The 12,321-nt window shown below is 43.8% G+C and overlaps 1 long non-coding RNA gene across 1 annotated transcript in view; it reads right to left on the minus strand.

Annotated features, from left to right (window-relative positions):
* The window catches only part of LOC117530059, a 631,671-nt gene that overhangs the window by 341,960 nt on the left and 277,390 nt on the right, over positions 1-12,321 (minus strand). The window lies entirely within an intron of this gene.

Raw genomic sequence — 12,321 nt, forward strand, 5'->3', positions numbered from 1 at the left:
CTCTTGAAATGAAGCTTCACATACCGAGCTGCAAATCAGTTTCTGCTGCAGACTACACAGAGAGCAATTATAAAATGATGGAAACAGTGATGTTGCACATAAGGCTTATATGTGCGGCCATTTTTTTAAATCAAAGTAGTCTGTGCGCCAGTGCTGTTCATGAGTCTCGAACCTCAACTCTGAGTCAAGTCTCAAGTCTTTGAGTTGCAAGTCATGAGTGAAGTCACTGTTTGTGCAACTTAGGTCCGACTGAAGTCCAAGTCTCAAACTCAAGTCTCCCATGTCTGGATCAGGAGCACAGAGAGCAGAGTGACCGCACTGTTTGTATTTCTAAATGATTGCTGTAAATGAATCTATGATATTTTCAGTGATTTCAGAATGTTCTTGCATCCATCCCAGGACTTATCTAAAAAAATGTATCAACTATAATCCTTGTATTTCTCATATATAATCTTTATCATATATTAATCTGAATATTTTTAATGAATAGTTACTTAGAAATTTTGGCTTTGTAGCATGCCTCTGTGCATGTTCCAGCATGTTCCTCTGGAAAGTATTCACAGCACTTCACTTTTTCACATTTTTTTACAGCCTTATTCCAAAATAATTCAGCCACATGGAGTGTGCAGACAGTACACTCTGAGTGCCGGTCTCAAGCCTGGATAAATGAGTAGGGCTCTGTCAGGAAGGGCATCTGACATAAAACAAGCTAAATCAAATTTCCATACCAGATCGGTCAAGGCCCGGGTTAACAATGACCACCACCGGTGCTGTTTCCCAACAGGGTGCCAGAGGAAATTGGGCTTCTGCTGGGCGAAGAAGAACAAGAGTAGGAGAACGTCTCAGGAAACAGTGGGAGAAGAGGAAAACTAGAACAGTGGAAGTGAGAGTTGGTAGTATGGCTGGTAAAGGGAGAGAGCTGGCTGATATGATGGAGAGGAGAAAAGTAGACATTGTGTGTGCAAGAGACCAAGTAGAAGGGAAGTAAGAGCAGAAGCATAGGCGGTGGGTTCAAGTTGTGGTATCATGGTGAGGATAGGAAGAGAAATGGTGTTGGGGTCATTTTAAAGGAAAGGCATGTTAAGAGTGTGTTGGAGTGAATGTCTGACAGGGTCATGAGTGTGACGTTGGAAATTGAAGGGGTAATGATGAATATCATCAGTGCATATGCCCCACAGGTAGGTTGTGAGACAAAGGAGAAAGAAGATTTCTGCAGTGAGTTAGATGAGGTGATGGAGAGTGTGCCCAAGCATGAAAGAGTAGTGATAGGAGCGGACTTCAATGGGCACGTTGGCAAAGGGAACAGAGGTGATAAGGAAGTAATGAGTAGATATAGTGTCAAGGACTGGAATGTGGAAGGGCAGATGGTAGTTGATTTTACAAAAAGGATGGTAATGGCTGTGGTGAATACATACTTTAAGAAAAGGGAGGAGCATTGGATGACATGAGTGGAGGAAGGTGTACACAGGTGGACTACATTCTTTGTAGGAGATGCAAACTAAAAGAAGTGCTATGGTGCTAAGGCATAAGAGTGCTATGGTGACTGTGCCCCAGATGGCCACCTTGGTACTGTGCTCTCTCGTACTTTGTGGATTTTGTGTTTGTTTGGGGTTTTTGGCAGTCTCCTCTTCTTCCTTTTTGCTTACACCAGGGACGAGCTCATAAACACTGGACTGTCATCTTTTGAAACTTTTTCACTGGTTTTCACCAAACATTGAAACCTGGCTCAGTGAATATGTGACCGACAGTGCTGTACACCTGCCCAGCTTCCAGTTCCTGTGCGCAGACCATGTAACGGAGCTCTCTGGGAAGACGAGGTGAGGCGAAACATGCTTTGATGTAAATGAAGGTTAGTGTTCAGATGTCACAGTGTTGAAGAGGATGTGCAGCCCTCAGCTGGAAACTTTTTCATAAACTGTAACCTGTTGTATTCACAGCAGGAGTTCTCCTCAATTGTGCTGGCCAGTGTTTAGGGCTCCTTCACACAGAGTACGACTAAGTATAAATCAGGGTGAGTCATGGGGAACAGCTCATATGAGCGAAACACGAAAACATCGAGCCAACGGGCAGGCGTGCATGATGCTGCTGTGATGGTTTTGTGCAACCAGGAACACAGTGTGAGCAGCTGCGTGATGTGTTACCCCATTGCCCAGCTGCTGTGAAAAAAACAAAGAAAAATACATGCTGCGACAGTTTCGTGCACACGGGAACACAGTGCGAGCAGCTGCAGCATGTGTAACCACATTGCACAGCTGCTGTGAAATAAAGCCTAGTTTACACATAGACGGTTTTGTCGGCGGGCAGTACGTAGACCGAAGTTTGCGGTAGTTCCGGCTGTTTTCGCGGTGGAAAGGGGCAGAGCATTTCGCCAGCGTTTTGGCCGATGTACTATCCGCAAATACGTGGATAAAACGCCGCTAAATCTGCCGAATAAAGCGGCGTTTTGACGCCGTAGCATCCGACACACGTCAGGCAACGGGGGTTAATACCCAGTTCTATCCTTTACAATCGCAGGTTAAGACGCGCGTGAGAACGGCGGTGTTCTGCTGCCGCCGATAATGCCCTGTGTACGGCTGGATTTATCCAGGCAAATCCTGCATTACTCCAGGAACTTTTGCATATAGGCACCGCCCCCAGAGTATAATAGGCTGAAGCAGCAGGAATACATGCCTCTGTCACTGCAGGGGGAGGGAGATCATCCTCAGCCTTTTATTCTCCTTCCTTTTCCCCTCCTCAATGTGTTGCTCCGTCTCCACCACAGGACTACACTCTGTTTCTGAACCAGACCTCTTGGTAAGTCCTTGCCACTGCCAATTTTCTTTTAGGAGGCATACTGGTGCTTCTCTGCAAAAATATCTGGAGATGGCTGCGAGTGAGAGGCCTGCATGCAGCGCATTAGCGTTTTTTATATTGACTGCCGCCTACCGGCCGTTTGGAACACCGTTAACCAGGAGGTGGCGTTTAGAACGGCGTACTGTCCGCTAGCGCCGCCGTTTTGTCTGCCTCTGTCGCCAGTTAAAACGCCCTTGAGGATGCTGATGTGGGCTCTATCACCGTTTTACACGCCGTTGATTAGGGATACAACACTGGCCACCAATTACGGTGGTGTAAACTGCGGCACTACAGGAAGGGGCAGGATGAAACTGTTAAAGATTTTGTATATATGTTATCACTGTTAAACATTTGTACATTTGTCTTCTTTCTCATGAGAACGGTGTTGTGCTGTTTTGCACTTCACCCTGAGAATGTACGTGTTATTCAACCTTGTTTTAGCTTTGTCTTCTTTCTCATGAGAACGGTGTTGTGCTGTTTTGCACCTGTCTTAACCAAGCCTGAGAATTCAATTTTGTTTTAGCACTCTGGGGTCAATCTGAGCTGGGAATGAAGGGCTGGATGTACTTATTATTATGATATAACTTTGTTTTCGCAGCCTCTAACGACTGGGAGTAAGAGAACGTTTTGACTGTTGTGATGTGGTGCTTAGTGTGAAGGAGTGTGAAGGACAGGACACTTCAGGCAGATGCAGGACAGCTGATAACTGCAACAGACGAACGAGATGTGCTGACCTGTGTAAAAGAAAGTGTTCTTCCTTACAGCTGCACTTATTGACGTATGCGTTTATGTTACGGGAAGAAACTTGTCTTGCGTCATCACCCCCACCCTTAGGACAAGTTTTTTGTTTATGTGATGAGGGCGTCTCTTAATAAAAAGAGCGGAAAAGCAGGCCAGACTTTAGTGTAGCCTTGGTGTACAGCCTGACTGCACTCCACGCGTAAAATTTGACTTTCTGTCTCACTGGTGTTTCTTGACTCTGTTTGTCTTGTTAAAGGTTTTAAAAATGTTTGGAGGAGAAAATACCCAACATTGACTGGGGGCTCGTCCGGGAGCTCAACAACACCGGAGGTGTCTGGCGGAGGTCGTCAAGTCCAGACGTAAATCCTTGGCCAAGGTCCGATCGATCGATTGATCGTGTCTGCAATTGTCGACCACCGTTGGCATCGTCTGGTTGACGAGATTTTCCCGAAGAAGACACACAGGAAGTCGAGTCAGTGAGTAAAATTTCTTTGTAAACAGTACTGAATGAGTGGTGATCAGATCGCATAAAACAGTTAAATTCCGCAAGCGATGATACAGAATCGTCTGTTAATGCAAAGCAGTTAAACTCTGTAAGGAGGGTGCGGACTCCTCTGTTTATATACGCGTACCGGTAGGGGATAAAAGTGATCACATAAAACAGTTAAACTCCGTAAGCGCTGATACAGAATCGTCTGTTAATGAAACACAGTTAAACTCTGTAAGGAGGGCGGACTCCTCTACGGTTGCGAGGGACGCACGTAGTTAAATTCCGGAAGGAGGATACGGACTCCTCTGTTTTAATACGTAAAGGAAATCCCGGGTAGAAATACGTGCACTATAAAAAAGCAGTTAAATTTGGCAGGGACGGCGGAGTCCCCTAATGCAAGACATTAGTTAAATTTCACGGGAGGGCGAGCTCCCCTGGCATAAGAATACGCGTACGATTATTAAAAGTGTTTCTATGTGTACATAGTGTATTGTGTAAGTGTAAATAACTGTGTGAAAGTGTAATACTTTGGACAACGTTAGTGACAACCGTGCGTGTGGAAGCAGCAGGCAAGTGATTCCGCTTCCTACGGGGAGGTGAAAGGAATCAACCACACGACGGCAAATTAATTGTCACGTCCAAAGAAAGTGTGAAAACTTCAGATTTAGAACACCCTAGGTGTGCCCCCGTCTGAAGTCCAAATTATAACAAGGGATAAAAAATATAATAAAAATGGGGGGTAAGACGTCTAAAAATAAGGAAAATTTATCAACTGACGACTGGAAATTTATGGAGGAAAAAAATCCAAAAGCAACAAAGAAATTGGAGACCTGGATAAATAAACATGACTTTGACGGACGACTGAACCTGATCAGCATACAAAAGCTGAAGAAGGAGTTAGAACGGGAACATAAAGGTGATGAGAAAAAGATGCAGAAAGTAGGGGCAGATTTAGTGGCATTTTGGGAGGAAGAAGCAGAGAACAGACAGAAAGGAGCAGAGAAGCGACGATTAGAGAAAGCAAGGAAAAAGAAAGCTGTAGGTAAGGCAGAAGAAGATGTGATAATTCAGCACAGAGAGCCAGAACAGCCTCAACAATCACCGCCGGCTGGATCGTCGGTGACAAAGAGACCTTTATCTCCTCTACCAGAGGATGACGATGTATCGCCACCACAGTATGATTTGGCAGTAAAACCTAAGGTAAAAGAGAAAAACCAGAAAAACCACAAACACGCAGTCAGGTGAAAGTGCCTACAGCCCCTCCCATGGTGGAACATAGTGATCAGGGAGGTGCCTATCCTATGATAGAAGTACCAAATCCTCGTGCAGGAACAGCAGGACAGCTATCAACCATGCTCGTTTATCGGACATGGAATGCTGATGATATCAAAGCAGCAGTCGACATGATACCATCGCCACATGTCGATATCGAGGGCTTTCTGCAGGATATAGAAAACATTAGAACATCTTACCACCTTAATGGACCTGAAGTCCAACAGGTGTGGATGAAAGCATGTGGCCCTAAATGGAGTCAGGTACGCGGAGACTGGAATCCTGCAGACCAACAAGGCGTACCACTGACACATGATGATCTAGTCTTAGAAACAAGAGTGGAAGCTATGATTACACGTGCAAAAGGAGTGTTAGGACCAAAGATAAATTATACTGAAATTACCAGGACAACTCAGAAAGAAGGAGAGCCATGGACAGAGTTTAGATGCAGATTTGAGAATGTATTTAGGGTCCATAGTGGCATATTGCCAGGAACACCTGTGTATGAACAACAATTGAAAAACGCTCTGACTCAACATTCCAATAAGGATATAAAAGCTTGGATACAGAAAAATTGGATTGGATTGCCTACAGGCACATTGGAAGAAACACATACACACTGCTGTCATGCAGAAGAAGTCTTAAAGCAGAAAAAGACCAGAAACAGCGACAAAGGAGTGTATGTAGCACATGGAGATGATGAAATATATTACCAGCAGGGTAACTTAAGACAGCAGAAGCAGTGCAAACGCCCCAAAAAGCCATGGCAAAATAGACAAGGTGGACAGCCACAACATCAAGGACCCTGGCAACCACAACAGCAGCACAGACAGGGAGGGCCACCACGTGGTCCCCTGATTTGTTTGAACTGTGGAAGAGAGGGACATATGTATAGAAATTGTCCGAATCCACCTACTGAGGGAGCAGCAGGGAGAATTCCACAACGGAATAATCCTCCGCAGCCACAGTATCCACAATGACTAGAATCCATAATCCATGATTCCACATCAGACAGGCAGTCTGATTGTGATATGGATCTGTGTGCCTTGCTGGGAAATCCGGTACCAAAACCAGAAGTGACTTTGTTGGTAAATGGACGACCAGTGACATTCCTTTGTGATACAGGAGCATGTAGAACCACATGTAATGACAACATACCTGTCCATCAATTAAGCAACGAAATCTTTAGGGTTCGCTCTGCAAATGGACAAACATCAGACGTCCCTATCACCAAACCCATAACGTTGACAGATCCATTTGGCCTGACGTGTACTATGTCAGTGTTGAGCATGCCACAATGTCCAGTTAACCTCCTAGGACGAGACGGATTGACTGCATTGGGCTTGTCCATAATTGTGGAACAAGGGAAATTAGTTGTTGAACGCACAGGAGGCGTTAACATGGTAAGAGAAGAAAGCGATGACCCCACATTCCACTATTACTATACATTTGACATTTCAGAAGAAGATGCTGCAGGATGGGGTAAAGATGTCGTCTTGCAAGCGACAGCCCTACTAAAAAATCCTGAACAACAGATGTCACCACCTGACCTGCATGTCACAATGTGGCATAAAGATCCTCCAGGTCCGGATGGTGACTATGAAACTAAATTGAAAAATGTTTCACCTGTGAAGCTGACAATGACCGCTTTGATCCATGATGGCAACTCAACAGCTGTCATAACAGTAACAGGCGCCACTGAAGATGTATCAAAATTGAGATTCACAGGTATGCCATTACATATGTCACTTTGTAAGCCATATTTGACAGAATGGCAAGAATTGGGACTGACAGTCATAACAGCTTTGTCAGCCACTGATTGGAGCAGAGTTGGACCACGAACGGAGTTCAGTCCATCAACCAAGTTGTATAAAGTGCCAGTTAATGTCTCATTGGTGCTGACAGCTGGAACACACATTGATGTGTCCACTTCACAATCCTGAGTGTTTCAGTTGAGTCCTGAAGAAGATGCTCTTCTCTCTTCAGTACCGTCAGGATTGTGGACAACAGGTCCTTCAGACGTAGGACTGATTAAAAATGCACAACCTGTAGTTATAAGGCCAAAAACAGAATACAGACCATGTGTAAGACAGTATCCATTGAAACCTGATGCAATTGACGGAATCAGGTCAGTAATAGAGGATTTATTAACAGCAGGAGTAATAGTGCCATGTCCAGATTCACCATGTAACACACCCATATTTCCTGTAAAAAAGGCTCCGCCCTCAGTGGGGTGGAGAATGATTCAAGATCTGCAGGCAGTAAATGCTGCTGTGATTAAAAGAGCACCATGCGTCCCAGATCCACACACCTTGTTAAATTCGCTGAGACCAAATTCTAATAGTTTCTCAGTAATTGACATAAGTAATGCATTTTTCTCTGTGCCAGTACATCCAGATAGTCAATTCTGGTTTGCTTTTACCTTTAAAGGACAACGATATACATTCACCAGATTACCGCAGGGTTACGCAGAGAGCCCAACTATTTATTCTCAAGTCATGTCAGCATGTTTAGCCAATTTCGTTCCACCGGCAGATAGCCAACTATTAGTGTATGTTGATGACATTTTGATTGCCTCTGACACACGAGAAAACTGCATAACTGACACAGTAGCATTATTATGTTTCTTATTTGATAATGGCCACAAAGTTCAGTTGTGTAGGGATAAAGTAAAATATTTAGGACATGAATTATCAGCCACAGGGCGCACGATCCTGTCTGACAGGAAGGAAGCAATTTTGCACGCTCCAAAACCACAAACCAAAAAGCAGATGATGTCATTTCTTGGATTGACAATTACTGCAGGGCATGGATTCCTTGCTATGCAGAGTTGACTAGTCCACTTTCTGATTTGATGTACAAAGATGATATTTCAATGTCAACCGTGTTGGAATGGAACAAAGATGCTGAGGAAGCCTTTGTAAAAGTAAAACAACATTAGTGTCATCCACAGTTTTGGCACTACCAGATTATAGTAAACCATTCATTCAAACAGTTGATTGTAAGAATAAGTTCATGACTAGTGTTTTGGTTCAAGGGTATGGCTCAAAATTGAGGCCAGTTGCCTACTACTCATCTAAATTGGATGCAGTAGCAAGTGCTTTACCACCATGCGTACAGGCTGTTGTTGCAGCCTCTATGGCTGTTCAAAGTAGCAGTAATGTTGTTCTATTCCATCAGCTGACATTGAAAGTTCCACATGCAGTCTCTGCACTTCTGTTGCAGACAAACATGAGCCTTTTGTCCCCAGCAAGACATCTTTCGTGCATGTCCTTGCTATTATCACAGCCACACCTTACGATAGAGCGATGTACAACATTGAATCCCTCCACATTGATACCTTTACCTAAGGATGGTGAGCCGCACAATTGTCTTGATGTAGCAACAGTCTGTACGAAAGCACGCCCAGACCTCCGGGACACACCCATCCCAAACAGTACAATCGTGTATGTGGATGGTTCTTCCACTAAAAATGCTTATGGACAAACGCAATCTGGATATGCTGTCGTCACAAATTCAGAAGTATTAGATTCTGCTTCATTGCCATCGTCATTTTCAGCACAAGCAGCTGACTTAGTTGCTTTAACTGCAGCTTGCTATCTGTTTCAAGGTACGGCCGTATCAATTTATACAGACAGCCAGTACGCTTTCAGCACAGTGCATGTGTTTGCAAAACTGTGGGAGGAGCGTGGAATGGTGACATCATCTGGAAAGCCAGTGACTCATGCCACTCTCCTAACTGCCCTACTGCAAGCTGTGAAGTTGCCTCAACAAATTGCTATATGCAAATGTGCGGCTCACACCAATGGCTCTGACAGTGTTTCAAAAGGAAATGATTTTGCTGACAGAGCAGCAAAAGAGGCAGCAGCAGCTTCTTCTATTTTTGTTGTACAGGAAACTACTCCAGATTTGCTTTTATGTCATACACTGCTTGCTGACATGCAACAGCAGGCAACTGACAGAGAAAAACAAATGTGGATAACTAAAGGAGCTACGTATGCAAATGACTTGTACGTATGACCACAAAAGAAACCCATATTGCCAAAAAATATGTTTAAATGGGCAGCTATTATGAGCCATGGCGTGACGCATGTCTCATCAGGGGGTATGATATCGCAATTGCAATCTATTTTTTGTCTTTATGGGTTCGATGCATATGCAAAACAGCATTGTAGAGCATGCATGATATGTGCAAAACACAACTCACAAGGCAATTTGAGACCCCAAAGAGGTAAATTTCCAACACCACAATATCCCTTTCAAGTGATTCATATGGATTATATACAGCTGAGTAAACATGAAGGGAAGGAATTTTGTTTAGTCATAATTGATGCCTTCTCAAAATGGGTAGAATTGTTCCCTACAAAACATGCAGATTCACTTACAGTGGCTAAAGCATTATGCAAAGACATCATCCCACGATTTGGAATACCAGAAACAGTCTATTCAGATAATGGAGCGCATTTTGTTAATACAATAGTGCAATACGTAGGAGAAGCACTACAGGTTAATCTCAAAATCATTGTGCTTATCATCCACAAAGCGCCGGATTAGTGGAAAGGATGAATGGAACAGTAAAAAACAGACTTAGAAAGACAATGGAGGAAACAGGCAGACCATGGACGCATTGTGTAGATTTGGTAAAAATGTATATAAACATAACTAGTACCATGGGGTTGACACCGTATGAAACATTGTTTGGCAGAAAATATCGATTGCCATATTATGGACAAATTTGGGATGTACCTGAGGAAGCCAATTTGGCGGATTACATGAGAAAAAATGTTAGAAGGACAACGAGGGAGAGTTCCAAACACTGATGATCCCATTTCTCCACAGGAGGACCCTAAAGTGGTACCTGGAGACTGGGTGTTGATAAGAAGCATCAAGAGAAAACACTGGCATTCACCTAAATGGGAAGGGCCCTATCAAGTACTACTCACAACACCCACAGCTTTGAAAATTGGGGAAAGAAGTACATGGATTCATTTAACTCACTGTAAGAAAGTCATTTCTGCAGACACAGACAAACAGTAAGAACAGTAGGACAAGACTAGTAATAGTGTGTGAGCTTGGTGTTAAGATCCAGGTTAGACACGAAAGCTAGCAGAAGACATTAAGAAGCCACTGTTCTGACATAGGTGTGCTGTAGTGTGCAGAAATGGCGAAAGAAAAAATAAAAAGAACGAGGGTATCTGGACCCCACGGACAGTCCTTGTTATGCTACTTTTCTTTTTTGAATTGGGATTATTATTAAAAGCCATGAGCACGGGACATGATAATAAGGATCACATCCGCAGATTGCAGAGACCAAAAAGAAGTAACGAAGACCCCAGTCCGATAATAAATGCCACAGTACATAGCTGTGATGGGAATAATGCGTACCGATTTGGTGTACAAGCCTGCATTCCTAGAAATACTTCTGTGATCATCTCTGTACCATATAGTGGTCTTACCCATGGAATGCCGGATGGTGACAGAGGGACTAATTAACGGAAATAGTTTCTCATGGTATATGACCAACGATCAACAAGATAGGAGATGGGAAACGTTGGTAGCCGATGAATGGAGTAGATGGACACCAAGATGGGCACAAACCGAGTGGGCTAAGTACCAGAGTCAAATTCTCAAAATGTATCAAACAGATGATAAGCTGTCTATAGTGGTGAATACCACAGAAAAAGGAACCATATTCCCACCTGATATAGAGGGAGACTGTTGGTTGTTCCTCCTTTGGGTATACAAACAAGGAAAAGATCCGTATTTCCATTTCTTCCTCTGTGAAACAGATAGAGTACAACAACCAATATTGACCGAATTAAGTACGTCAAAGGGGGTGTCCATACAAGCAAAGGGGGTGTCCATACAAGCAAAGGGGGTGTCTGTACAAGGCACAAAAGACATGAAGGCAGATGACTGGTTCCTAGTAACTACAGGAATTAGTGGACAAAATAACAATTGGCTTTTAATGGCAGAACAAGCAGGACTAGCAGCAAAGAAGGACTGTGTTGTATGTATGGGACCCAGACCTATATTACAGGTAATACCGGCAGCATTACCCAAAGACTGTCTACTGACTGCTATGACACAGACATACATTGCGGCAAACAACAATTGTTCTAAGTGGGACAAGATCTATCCAGTGACCAAATTGACTAAGATTAAACCTTTATTCTCAAGCAAAATTGGGCATGCTAACCATACATGTGTACACTTGACAGGGACAAGTAAGACTTTGGGTAGCTTAAACCACACCGCCTGGTGTAAGAATGTGGTCCATAGTACTCCCACATTCAAACCTGTCGGGAGGAGTGACGTATGGTGGTGGTGTGGGGATAACAGAATCTTTGACAGACTGCCACGGAATGTGTCAGGTTATTGTGCATTAATATCATTATTGTTACCAGTTGAAGCCATACCCATGACCCCTGAAGACGTTACGACATATGCAGCCTCTCTTATTCTGAAGATTGGCATAAAGGCATAGCCAGACATAGAGTAAAAAGAGATTGGAAAGGAGTGGGAAATCCAACATATATTGACGCAATAGGAGTCCCCAGGGGAGTGCCTGACGAGTATAAACTGGTTGATCAAATAGCAGCTGGATTCGAATCTTCCATCTGTTGGTGGTGTTCAATTAATAAAAACGTGGACAGAATAAACTACATCCACTACAATGTACAGAAATTAGGAAATTGGACTGAGGAAGGATTTAAGGCTGTCCATTCACAGTTAGAAGCCACGTCCCTTATGGCCTTCCAGAATCGTATTGCTCTGGATATGTTGTTGGCAGAGAAAGGAGGTGTTTGTGCCATGTTCGGAGAACAATGCTGCACATTCATTCCCAACAACACGGCTGCAGACGGCAGTCTCACTCAAGCCATGACGGGCTGAGGACGTTGAACAGGAGATGAAAGAGCACAGTGGAGTAAACACCGAAGGCTGGGATTGGTGGCTGGAAGGGATGGGAAAATGGAGGTCTTTGA

The sequence above is a fragment of the Thalassophryne amazonica genome, chromosome 2, assembly GCF_902500255.1.
Source record: "Thalassophryne amazonica chromosome 2, fThaAma1.1, whole genome shotgun sequence".
Classification (NCBI taxonomy): Eukaryota; Metazoa; Chordata; class Actinopteri; order Batrachoidiformes; family Batrachoididae; genus Thalassophryne; species Thalassophryne amazonica.